Source organism: Aethalodelphis obliquidens, unplaced genomic scaffold (assembly GCF_003676395.1).
Source record: "Aethalodelphis obliquidens isolate GAN/ISIS:26980383/991018 unplaced genomic scaffold, ASM367639v1 scaffold39, whole genome shotgun sequence".
In the NCBI taxonomy this organism is placed as follows: domain Eukaryota; kingdom Metazoa; phylum Chordata; class Mammalia; order Artiodactyla; family Delphinidae; genus Aethalodelphis; species Aethalodelphis obliquidens.
In genome coordinates, this window is record NW_020837983.1 from 10,981,640 (window position 1) to 10,995,208 (window position 13,569).

At 47.9% G+C, this 13,569-nt stretch overlaps 1 pseudogene; it reads left to right on the forward strand.

The window, feature by feature from the left end:
• The first annotated feature begins 320 nt into the window (after nucleotides 1–320).
• On the forward strand, nucleotides 321–1,728 carry LOC113633274 (transcription factor-like 5 protein pseudogene; annotated as a pseudogene).
• The last annotated feature ends 11,841 nt before the right edge of the window (nucleotides 1,729–13,569 follow it).

Genomic DNA, 13,569 nt, shown 5'->3' on the forward strand with positions numbered 1-13,569 from the left:
AGCACATGTTGGTATAGAGGTGCCTTAAGACCAACGCACCCTGGAAAGAAGAACCAACTCATGGAGAACAGCTGCCCTGGAGAATCACTGGACCCACGGCTCTACTATGGAATTGCTGGACTTTTTGCGTGAGTGAGAAATAAACTGTAGTGGTATTAAGCAGCTGAGATTTGGGGGTCTTTGTTACTGCAGCATAAAATAGCCTATACTTTCTGATACCAGTAAATATTATTACCTTAATTTAGAGATAAAGAAATGGTAGAGCCCGCCCGGCCTAGCCCCGCCGGCCCGCCCGCGCGCCCCACGCTGTTGGCGCCGGCATGTCGGGCCCCGGACAGCCGGAGCCGCCGCAGGCGGGCGGACCGGCGGGCCCCGAGAGCGCGGACGCGGCGCTGGGCGAGGCGGGGCTGAGTTTCACGACCACCGACCTGAGCCTTGTGGAGATGACCGAGATCGAGTACACGCAGCTGCAGCACATCCTCTACTCGCACATGGAGGCGGCGGCGGCCGACGGCGAGCTCGAGACGCGCCTCAACTCGGCCCTCCTGGCGCGGAAGGCGGGGGTCTTCGCGGCGGCCGGGGGCGCGGCGGCGGGGGGCGCGCCGCCCGTGTACCCGGTGCTGTGCCCGCCTGCGCTGGCCGATGGCGGCTTCGCGGGCGCCAACCAGTGCCTGGGCCACATCGACTTCCAGGAGCTGCGCATGATGCTGCTGAGCAAGGCGGGCGCGCTCCCCGCCGCCGAGAAGACGCCGGGCGCCGACGGCCCGAGCGCCGGCACACGCCGGCCCAAGGCGCCCGACGGCGCCGGCAAGGAGAACGTGGAGGGCGCGCGAGGCGCGGGCCAAGTCGGCCGTGCGCGTCCGCCTGGAGGACCGCTTCAACAGCATCCCAGCCGAGCCCGCGCCAGCGCCGCGCGGCGCGGATCCCACCGAGCCGGGCATGGCGCTCAACAATTTGGTAACTCTTATTCGCCATCCATCCGAATTAGTGAATGTTCCTCTTCATCAGCAACAAAACAAATGTACAACATTAGTGAAAAATAAAACTGCTGCTGCAACTACTGCTCTGCAATTTACATACCCTCTGTTTACTGCAAATAGTTGCTCTACTAGTGGAAATTCTAATCTTTCACAAACACAGAGTTCTAGTAACTCATGTTCTGTACTTGAAGCTACAAAGCATCCAAGCTTTGCCTGAGCAGGTTTGGATTAAAGTAGGAGAAGCACTATGTAAACAAGCAATAAGTAAGAGGAGTCGGAGTAGGGTACGTCAGTTGGACACAAACATAGAACGAAGAGCCCTTGGAGAGCTCCAGAATGTGGGTGAAGGCTCCACAGCAGCGCAGGGTGCTTGGCAAGTCGGTGGAGTCGTCCCAGGCCACCCTCGGGGAGCAGACCCAGAGCGGGCCCCAGCGGGGCAGGTCCCAGCGCAGGGAGAGGCACAACCGCATGGAAAGAGATAGAAGGCGCAGAATCCGCATTTGTTGTGATGAGTTGAATCTTTTAGTCCCGTTCTGCAACGCCGAGACCGATAAGGCAACGACTCTGCAGTGGACCACAGCGTTCCTGAAATATATTCAGGAAAGACATGGAGATTCTCTTAAAAAGGAATTTGAGAGTGTATTTTGCGGTAAAACTGGCTGAAGGCTAAAGTAGACCAGACCAGACTCCTTGGTGATGTGTCCCACACAGGAGAGTACCCAGTAGCCCAGCTATGGAGATCAAGTGACTGGATGTGAACACTAATGCCTGGGAAGTAAACGGCTGTTCCTTCGTGACCCATAAACATTTCCTAGGACCCTGGAACTCAGCTCTGATAGTCTAACTCTAAAGGAACATGATTCAGCTGATGGGACTCCAGTGGGGACTTTGAAAGCACATTTTGTAAAAATATTTATCTAAAACAAAATGCTTACCGATTAATGTCCTCTTAGACCATTTGGGGAGGAAGACATCTTGACAATTACTAAGTAATTTTTCAATTATCTGTCTGATTCCATCATGTTTTCTTAACATGATAACTTGAAAAATTAACATCCTTTGTAATTTCTTTAGTCTTAGAAGGTACATTGCTTTTTACTTACTTTATTTACATTTTAAATAAGCCCCCTTAGCAACTAGAACAAGTTAAATTGTTCTTAACTATAAGTAGTTTGGACATTTTATTTCATTTGTTTATCGCTTCCCCTTGTAATGATTTCTAGCTGCATAGAACTGTATTGCAAAATGCAGTCCTATTTTAAACCTTTCTGCTAGAAATTTTCCAGAGATCTCCTTTAAAGGTACTTTTGTCCATAAATGAAATATTGTCACAGTAGATTGCTTCAATGCCCTCATTTTCATATTGAGAGTCATTACTTTCTGTGTAATAAACTGTAGTGTTTGGAACTGAGTTTTTCAAATGAGTGCCTTTATTTATTACAATAGATAATACCAATAGACTTTAGTGCAATACAGTCACTTTCAATAAATACTGTCAATGGGAGATGGTTAAGTGTACACAAAGGAGGCAGGTAAATCAGACGAGACCTTTGTATGGAAGGGATACTGTACATTAAATTCTTTATTTTTTTTGTAATACTGTGGCCAGTCATTAATCTGAAGATTTCATATATCATTTTGTTTCCTAGCTATAGATCACCAGAACAATGAAGAATAAATATTTGAAAGTGAAAGTGACCAACGATTGTTTCTTTAATCACCCTGTATTTAGGATATAAGTCGTATGTTGCAGACTTCCACAGACTATGAGTTCCAAAGAGATCAGATTAACGTCAATCTCCAAAATACAGTGGTCCTGAGCCCCCAGCTGCTTGACTGCAAGCCCATAGGCCTTGTCCCCGCCCTCACTCTGTTCAGTTCTCCCAGTTACTTGTAGGAGCCCCTATGTGCCCTCAAACCAGACTGTCTGTTGCTGGCAGTCACCATGGACTGGCCAATGTTACTCCTCTTATGCTCCAAATCCCACTCATTACTGTTCACTGCCTGAGATGCCGCTGAAAGCTGTCTCACCATTGCCACTGCTGACTGGCCTTGTCACGGATGCTGCCCCAGGTGCAGTCTTGGCCACTGATCCCTGGTGTGAGATGAGCCCGGAGTCTCACGAGGTCTCTGGTGAAGCCAGTTCCTTCAGTGCTGGTCCTTGGCTCCTAACAAAGGTTGTGTCCTGCTCAAGGAGCCAGGTGGGAAACAGCCAGCCCACGGTTGATCCCTTTCTCCTGGCCCTGCGCCTCTCCAGTGGCCGCTACACAGTCTACGCAACCCACTCACTCCTCTTCTCCACCACTCACACAACCAGAGGCTCCCGGGCAATCAGGGTGTACAAAGGAGCCAACAAAAGGAAGCCTGTGGTCCTTCTCCCCAGCCGTCCGGCCAAGATGCCCTGTTTGAACAATTCACAAGGATCTTGGGGGGAGAAAAGAGCAACAAACAAGCAAAAACCTATAAATGTTCCTACACACAAAGCCTTTTTAAGTATGATGAAGAATTGGAAGAATTCTTAACTACATCTTTCCTCTTAGACTCTTGCATCTCTGCATGTGTAGGATGACAGCATATGGGTGTGGAAAACTGTACAAAATCTGAACGGTGTCCACACCAGATGATGGGGAACAGACTCAGAGAAAGAGTAGAAAAAGGAGATGAAAATGAAGGGCTGAGAAAGGAAGGGAGGAGTAACGGGGTAGGCATCCAGGCTGGAGCTTAATAATGAATGGTGTTCGCTGGCTCCCCGGGGAAGCCCTGGAGCCTCTACTGCTGATATAATTGAATTATTGATAGGAAATATATGAAGCTCTGGCCCAAACTGACAGCTGGAAGACAAGCTGACAGCAATTGAAATTGATTTTGCCCCCAATAAAGTGGAGGCATTTCTGATCTTCAGAGACGCTCAAGGCCCCTGTGGGCAGAGATGGTGAGGAGATCCAGGTTTTCAAAGGGTCTGTGACTCTCCCCGACCAGGTCTGGAAGCAGCAGGAGACCTTGGCCAGAATCATGGGCTTACCCAGTGATGTTATTTTTTTAAAATTTTTATTGGAGTAGAGTTGATTTACAATGTTGTATTAGTTTCAGGTGTACAGCAAAGTGAATCAGTTATACATATACATATATCCACTCTTTTTTAGATTCTTTTCCCATATAGGCCATTACAGAGTATTGAGTAGAGTTCCCTGTGCTATACAGTAGGCCCTTATTAGTTATCTATTTTATATACAGTAGTGTGTATATTTCAATCCCAGTCTCCCAGTTTATCCCTCCCCCCTTCCCCCATGATGTTCCTTATTTTAGTGTGAATCCCTGATGGCTCTTCCAGGACTCTGGGCATTTCTCAAGCAGCGTCCAGCTCCCACTCCAATCTGCTCACTCCAGTTGGAGCCTGTACTACTTTGCTAAGGGCTGATGTAACACAGTACAGTCGACCCTCAGTATCCACGGGAGACTGGTTCCAAGACCAAAATCCCATAGTCAGCTTTCTGTACCTGCCATTCTGTATCCATGGCTCACCCAACTAGGGATCGTGTCATACTGTATTTACTGCTGAAAAAAATCCACCTATAAGTGGACCCACACCATTCAAACCTGTGTTGTTCAAGGGTCAACTATACCACAATCTGGGTGGCTTAAAAACGACAGAGATCTATCTATTGTCTCAGTTCTGGAGGTTAGTAGTCTGTGATCAAGGTGTCAGAAGGGTGGTTCCTTCTGAGGTTTCTGAAGAAGGCTCTGTTCCAGGTCTCTTTCCTTGCTGCTGGTGGTTTGCTAGCAATCCTTGGTGTGGCTTGGCTTATAGACACATCATCCCCATATCTGTCTTTATCTTCACACGGCACTCTCCCTGTGAGTGGGTCTGTCCCCGCATCCAAATTTCCCCTTTTTATAAGGACACCAGTCATATTGGGTTAGGACCCACTCTACTGACCTCATCTTGATTATCCATTTGATGATCCTGTTTCCAAATAATTAAGAAATAAGGGTCCAAAGGGTCCTATTACCACAGTTTGCAATATATAAGTGTATCCAATCAAATAAATAAATGTACACAATGTTATATGTTAATTATATCTCAATAAAGCTAGGAAAAAAAGAAGCAGAAAACAAACAAACTCTATTACCAAATAAGGCCACATTCACAGGTACGGGAGCTTAGGACTTCAACACCTTTCTCTCCCATTGCAGAGCACAGGCTCTGGACGCGCAGGCTCAGTGGCCATGGCTCACAGGCCCAGCCGCTCCGCGGCACGTGGGATCTTCCCAGACCGGGGCACGAACCTGTGTCCCCTGCATCGGCAGGCGGACTCTCAACCACTGTGCCACCAGGGAAGCCCTTCAACACCTTTTTGAGGGAGACAATTCAACCTATAACAGAGCGGTTTACACCAGACCTGGCTTTCTCTTCTTTGCAATGACTCCTGGCCCTCTTCATATAGAAGACTCTGCATTCTGCTTGTCTCCCGGGCCCGGCCCCAGGGGCATCCCGGCTCAGTCCTGGAGCTCCATGCCTTGTCTGCGCCCAGCTGGCTCCAGAGCGCTCTCAGGTAGGCACCGCTGGCCCTGAATGCCCAGGGCTTTTGGACAATAGTGCCCTGTGTCACCGCCATTAGTCTCATCAGCTTCTATAGGGTCCGGACCACTTCTGTTCACCTAGTGTGCTCAAGCACCAGCCCTGCTAAGATGTGTGCAAGCACCATCCTGACAGATGCTAAGCCCGCAGAGCATCTGTCAGGGTGATAATCAACATCAGGAAAGTGGATTTGCTACAATGTTCATGTATCTCAAAGGTTAAGGGGAAAAAAACCCTGTATTTTCTCAGTCTCTGGGGTCATTGCCAGAGCACAGAACTAGTTCTCAAAGGATCTGTGTAGGAGTCCCAGCTCCCACTTACCAATTGGAGTGGCTTTGAGCAGATCATCGAACTCTCTGGCACTTTCTTCTCTCACCTGGAACACACATGCCTTGAACTAGGCATTTCTAAGTTCTTTGGCTCTACAATTCAAGGAGAACAGGCAGAAATCAGGCAGGAAGTATGTGTGATATATGGTGATGTCTATTCTTCCTGGAAGCTACACAGGGCAAATAAAGTCTCTGTTGTTCACTGGTGAAAATTTAGGGCCCAGCACACTACCTGGGGTGTGTAAGGTGCTCAATTGATATTTGCTGAATAAATACAAGAATCCACGAATGAAGGAATGTCACAGAAATGCAATGATTTTCAGAAATTCTGACCCTCTCACCCTGCCTGAGACAAGCTCTAGGAATAAGATTCCTTACAGTCACACTGTGTTCCTTAACTAGATCAGAGCAACTCTGGCATTAGAGGGGCTGAGTATGCCCCTAAAAGGGGGCAGGGACCCCAGGAAGGAGACCAACGCTGAACAGCTTTTCTGAAACAAATTTTATCTGCAAGTTTCTCAGACACTCTTTTCTCAGCTCCCACTGTCTTAACTTGGTGTTGACTCAATAGCCAGGCCACCTGAAACTCCGGCATTTAACTATTGTCCCTCCTCAGGAAAATTCCCAAGAAAAGGGAAAGCCCTTGAGTTAAAACAAAAATGTTGGCTTCTGCGCACTTGTTTGTAGAGGGGAATCCCAGAAGACAAAAAAATTCTCTTGGGATAAAAAAATGTACAATTTTTTTCCTCCCTCTGCTTCTTCCCCTCACCGTCCTTCTCTCCAACCTGGGCCTCTTCCCCCACCCAGGGCTCAGAAAAGGAGAAGAAGATAAAATAATTGCAGGAGAAACAGAGGTAAAGGAAAAGAAATGGACCAAACAAGGGATGTCCGAAGTTCTGGAGAGACTTTTGTCCTTTTTTTTACCAGAAAAAGGAAAAGATTATGTACATCCGGCATCTCAGCAAAAGAGAACTGGAGAACTCTAACCCCTCCTCCACCAAATCCTTGCACAACTGCCCCAGACACTGTGTGCCTTTCAGAATTGCCTCATCTGGCCCGGGGCCCCATGACCTGCTGCAGATCTGGAGCACCGTCCAGGGGGCTGGCCCGAGGGGCTGGGCAAGGGGGCAGCCGCTTCAGGAGCAGGTGTTGCAGGCCCAGGGCCAGGCGTGATGCTGAGTCCTGGAGATGCCTAGATGGGAAGGCAAAGGCTACAGGAGAGGCTCCGCAGGCACCGCGGGGACCCACGGGGACCCACGGGAACGAGTTCTTGATTCTACATGGGGGCACCAGGGAGCCTTCACAGAGGAGCTGAGACTTGGGGGATAAGTAGGTGTTTGCCAAGGAGAAAAACAACGAGGGCATTCCAGTCAAGGGAACAGCATGTGCAAAGGCACAGAGCTGTAATGGGAGCTGGAATAGTCTGTCAACCAGAAGCAATTAAGTAGGGCTGGATGGCACAGCTCGAGGTGAGAAGGAGAAGAAGGTGAGGTCAGGCTGAGAGGTGTGACTGTTGCTTGATGTGCTGAAGGAGGATACGGGAAAGGGACAGGGTGAGATTTGTGACCTAGACAGGGTAGGATTCAAGGTCAGGCGACCAGGAAGAGCAGTTGCTATGGACTGAATGTTTGTGTGCCTCTAAATTCCTAACCCTCAGTATAATGGTATCAGGAGGTGGGCCTTTGAGAGGTGCTTAGGGTATAAGGGTGGAACCCTGGTGAAAGGGACTGCATAAAAGACCCCAGAGGGCTCCCTGGACGCTCCCGCCACGTGAGGATGCAGGGAGGAGTCTACCGCCCAGAAGAAGGCCCTCACCAGGCCATGTCTGCACCTGCTGTCAGTCTTTCAGCCTCCAGAACCGTGAGAAATAAATTCCTGTTGTTTATAACTACCCGGCCTCTGGTATTTTCTTATGGTAGCCTGAATGGGCAAAGGCAGAAGCCAAGAGGGGAATGAGCTCTAGACGCAGCATGGCAAGGTGGCGGTCAGGGGCTTGGCGGTTGATACTATCTGGCCGTCGGACAGTTCCTTAACCTGTCAGGGTCTCTCCTGTGAAATAGCACAGCATCTACACTTGAAGGCATTGTGATTATGAGAAATAAAGCAGGTGCCTGGCCTATAGGAGGCCCTCAGTGCGGAGAAGCCATGATTCGAAGTACAGTGGAGGCCCACTTAGTCACACTAAGACTGTGCAAATTCAACTAGCTACATTCAGCAACGCCCTCCAGCCGCCCCCCCCCAAAAAGTGCAAGAGAAAAAAAGGATTTCATTTTACTTATTGTGGTGCTTTAAAGATGGCCACAAATTCTTTGACACTCCTCCCATAGATAGCTGAGGTCTGTGTCTTGTCCCCTCGAGTTCAGACAGGCTCCGTACATGAATACAATGGAAACTTATCCAGCTATAAAAAGTGAAGTACTGATATCTGCTGCAATGTGGATGAACCTTGAAAACATCATGCTAAGTGAAAGAAGCTGGACAGAAAAAGCCACATATGCTATGATTACATGAATATGAAATGTCCAGGTCAGGTAAATCCACAGAGACAAAAAAGCAGATTGGTGGTTGCCAGGGGCTAGAGGGAGAAGGAAACAGGGAGCAGCTGCTTAATGGACATGCTATTACCTTTTGGGGGTGATGAAAATTGTTTAGAACTAAACAGAGGTGGTATTTGCACAACATTGTGAATGTACTAAATGCCACTGAATTGTTCACTATAAAATGATTAACATTGTGTTACATGAATTTCACATAAATACAAAAATAAAGGTAGTTGCCTTTGTGGAGCATAAAAAAGTATTTCTCATAATTTGGGGACTTTTTTCCCCCGTTGTAGAGAGCTTCAAAGGACATTTTGCATTTGTCAAAAATCACACATACTGGCCTGCCATGGAGGACTGAGTGCAGAATAAGAGAATTAGCCTTTTTCTTGCGGGGGAGGGGGGGCCATTTATTTATTTATTTATTTGGCTGTGCCGGCTCTTAGTTGCACCGTGCGGGATCTTCATTGCCGCGTGCGGGATCTTTCATTATGGCATGTGGGATCTAGTTCCCTGACCAGGGATCAACCCACGCCCCCTGCATTGGGAGCGTGGAGTCTTAGCCACTGGACCACCAGGGAAGCCCCGAGGATAAGCCATTTTCTTTGACAAACTTGGCAGCATTTCCAAAATGATAAAATGGTTTTAATCACATTAGTAATTGGAATATACCCAGACTACTGGTTTAATATGTATATTCCTAGTAGTGTAATATCCTATATGTAGGAAAAAATCCACTAATGTGAGCACTTAGAATTTGTAAACTCCACTTAAAATTCTGTAGAGAATTGTTCTCTTATCAGGAGCGTATTGATTAAAGGGTAAGAGTTTGAGGACTAGACATCCCACATGTTAATGCGGTGGGGGGGGGGGTGGGAAGGAGTGGCTAACAGAAGCAGGGAAATACGACGCTTGCTTCTGGGGCTTGAGTGTTTCCTTTAGCATTCCTGGTGGTACCAAGAAATGGTGAGTCGGGTGGGAATCACTGGGAATGCTTTGGCAATACGATGGATGAGTTGAGGACGAATTCTGGGGAATGGGGACAGCGTGGAGCTCAGAGGCCTGACTATTATGGTTTTGTGTGGGGTTACAGTCCGGGAGATCAACCAGGGAGACAAGTGCTGCTTTGAGCGGCAGTGCCGCCCTAGTTCCTAGGGAGCCGATGTTCTTTAAAACCTTGCCCTAGATTCGCTGAGCAGTCAGTCCTTGGAGCAAGGTGAGGGTTTTCAGAGGTGGCCCTTAAAAAGCCTTCTTCAAGGATCGACTTAGCATTTGGGGGGGTCATCACAACCTATTTCATTAAGGTGGAGATAAATACAAGGATTCAGATTACGAGCACAGGAAATACCCCGATTCGGGGTCAGGAGACCCGACTTACGGTCTCAGTCATGTCACCAACTGCATGACGTCAGGCAGGTCACTGAACTTCTCTATTGCCCGCTTCTGTCAAGTGAGAGGCAGCCCCAGAAGCCCTCCCCAGCAGTCGGTTCTAAGTCGGTATCATTCTAGAAGAACACAAACATATAGTTACACTGACCAGCTCATCTCTAAGCTAGAAGCCTGGGGATGAATATGTTTTATAAACTATAAAAGCCATGCGAAGGTAAGGAATTTTCTTCCGGAGGCTGAAAACACTAAGGTATATTTAATTCTCTCAATCAACAATCATACATAGGGCAACAGATACTTAGCGAGCTCTGTGCTGGGTGCTGAGAATATCAAAGAAATGTAGAACAAGCCCCTGACCTGGAGATGCCTAGAGTCAAGAGAGGAGACAGCCAAGGGCAGTGACTGTTGAGACAGGGGAGTCCTTGCACAAGGAGGCATTCAATCCGAGTCTCAAAGAATAATATTGTAGCCAAGGTGCATTTGTCTTCAAGGAATAGAAATCTCTTCAAATTAGGAATTGAGAGATCTCCTGGAACCTAAGCCAGGAAATGAGTTATGTAGCCCAGGTCGTTAATCTGGAACAGGACACTGGAAAGTGTAGAGGAGACACAGAGGCTCCCTGCCCCTCCCTTCCTCTCTCTCTCTCTCTTTCATTCCCCCTCTCTCTCTCACTCCTTCCCTCCCTCCCTCCCTGCCTCCTTCTCATTTCTGACTCCCTCTGTGTGTCTCTTCCTTCTCCTCTGTAGATCAGCTTCTCTGCTGGCTCATCAGTTTATAAGTGATCCCCAAATGGCTGTCATAGGCTCCAAGCCCAGAATCCAAATAAACTTCTACTACCATTTTTTTTTTTTTTTTTTTTCGCGGTACGCGGGCCTCTCACTGTTGTGGCCTCTCCCGTTGCAGAGCACAGGCTCCGGACGCGCAGGCTCAGCGGCCATGGCTCACGGGCCCAGCCGCTCCGCGGCATGTGGGCTCTTCCCGGACCGGGGCACGAACCCGTGTCCCCTGCATCGGCAGGCGGACTCTCAACCACTGCGCCACCAGGGAAGCCCTAGTACCATTTTTGATTTGCTTTGTTTTTGTGTATTTATCACTACCTGGCCACAGTGTATAGAAGCTGATGGATCCAGCTCAATTCTCCAATCCAGGACACCCAACTCACTAGCCAGCCAATGGTCAGCTGTTTGGGGCTCAGCTGACCATCTCTGGTCCAATCAACAGAGCGCGTACTATCGGGAACTCTCTCTTCCAAGGGCCAGGCAAGCTACGGAGGAGTAGCTGGCTTGTTTGTTGATGTTGAATCTCGTGGAGAAGAGGTAGGAAGAGAGATGGAAAGGGCAAGGTAGTAGCACGTGTGAAGGACCGTAGGTCCATCTTGGCATAATGAGGCATCTTGAGAGGCTCCGTAAAGGACACCTCCATCCAGAGGTACTATTTGAATAACAACATCTTAACTGGAGAGAACTGGGCACCAGCGCATCAGAACAGGCAGCGGCTGTCAACAGCCGGAATGGCATTAATGGCTGAATATCAGGCCTGCCTTTACGTATTATGAAAGCTTTTCATGCACCTGCATTTTCACTAAAGGGTGTGGCCCTCTCTTATCAGACTCCCCTGACCTCACTTTCTCTTTTATCAAATGGACAGTTCTCAGACCGGGGAGAAGAGTCGGCTCTGTGGGCTGGGTCCGGGCTGGGCTTCACTTCCACACCGCCTGTGGAGTGGATGGCACGGTTGTGCCTTCTGCCTGCTGCTAGGGTCTTAGGGGACTTGATCTGCCTGAGGGAGTTTAGGAGCTGATTTTCCCTTTCTCAGCCTTTCTGAGGAGAAGGAGAAGGAGGGAGCTAAGTGTTCGAGCCCCATTGGAGGCTGCAGAGAATTCTGGAAGAGTGAGTACTAAAAACAGGGGAAGTTTCTGAAAAGGGTTTCTCAGCGAGCAGTACTTTAGCCCTGGCTGGGGCGAGTCACTGCCATTCTGTGTAGACGAATGACTCATCTGAGTGACTCTCTCCCTTGCCAGAGGGGCCACTGGTACTTATGGAGCACCTCCTATGTGCCAGACATTGAGCTAGATGTGATGTGTATCATCTCATTCAATCCTTGCAAGGATTCGATCCCAGACTGTCTCCACAGCCCACACTCAGATTCACTGCATGAACTTTTGCATCCCAAACATCCTTAGAGCCCACCTATTTCATATGAAGCTCTGGGTACTGTCAGAAAAAACAACCAACATTTGGAAATAAGGCAGATAAGGTGGACGGCACATCCTTTCCATATCATAGCAGGAAAAGACCACCCAAGAGTGTCTGGAATTACCCTGCCCAATGCAATAGCCACTAGCCATTGCGGCTACTGAGCTTCTGAGTGGTTGCCTCTGAATTGAGACATGCTGTAAGTGGAAAATCTACACTGGATTTCATAGACTTAGCATGGAAAAAAATTGTAACATAGCTTATTAATAATTTTCATGTTGATTACATGTTGAAGTGATAATATTTCAGATATATTGGGTTAAATAAAATTTATTACTAAAATTAATTTCACCTGCTTTTTTAATACGGCAACTCAAAAATTTAAAATTACGTATGTGGTTTGTATTTTATTTCTATTGTAAGCACTGGTCCAGTGGAATGTACTTAGTACATCTCATTGTTTCCTATTGATTAAAAGTCCCACACTTAGTGATGTTACTTGTTAATTTATAAATTTTGTCCAGGGACTTCCCTGGTGGTACAGTGGTTGCTGGGGCAGTGATTAAGAACCCACATACCAACGCAGGGGACATGGGTTCGAGCCCTGGTCTGGGAAGATCCCACATGCCGCGGAGCAACTAAGCCCGTGCGCCACAACTACTGAGCCTCCGCTCTAGAGCCCGCGAGCCACGACTACTGAGCCTGCGTGCCACTACTACTGAAGCCTGCGCCTAGAGCCCGTGCTCCACAGCAAGAGAAGCCACCGCGATGAGAAGCCCGTGCACCGCAACAAAGAGTAGCCCCCACTGGCCGCAACTAGAGAAAGCCCGCGCGCAGCAACGAAGACCCAACGCAGCCAAATATAAATAAATAAATGAATTATAAATTTTGTCCAGTAAAGAGGCAGATAATTTCTGTTGAGTGGAACAAATAACCCTTAAGGATTAACTGGTTTTATATCTAACCCAGCCATTGTGTCCTAACATTTTGTTATTAAATTTCGTTGTTAAATCCTAACATCTTGGCTTCTCACATATTGGTTCCCTCATTAATTAATGAGTTTCAAAGAATCCTTGACACGTTCATGACACATTTGAGAGTTGTGATTTTTACTTCTGAGACAAGCACTGTCTAATAGAAATAGAATGCAAGCCACATATGTAATTTTAAATTTTCTAGTAGTCACATTAAAAAGTAAAATTAGGACTTCCCTGGTGGCGCAGTGGTTGAGAGTGCGCCTGTCGATGCAGGAGACACGGGTTCGTGCCCCGGTCCGCGAAGATGCCACATGCCGCGGAGCGGCTGGGCCCGTGAGCCATGGCCGCTGAGCCTGCGTGTCCGGAGCCTGTGCTCTGCAACGGGAGAGGCCACAACAGTGAGAGGCCCGCGTACCGCAAAAACAAAAAGGGAAAATTAATTTTTAAAATATATGCCTTTTAATTCTATATGCACCAAACATTATCATTTCTACCTATAATCAAGATAAAAACATCTTGATTGATAAAAACGTTATCAATGAGATATTTTACATTCTTTTTTCATACTAAGCCTCAGAAA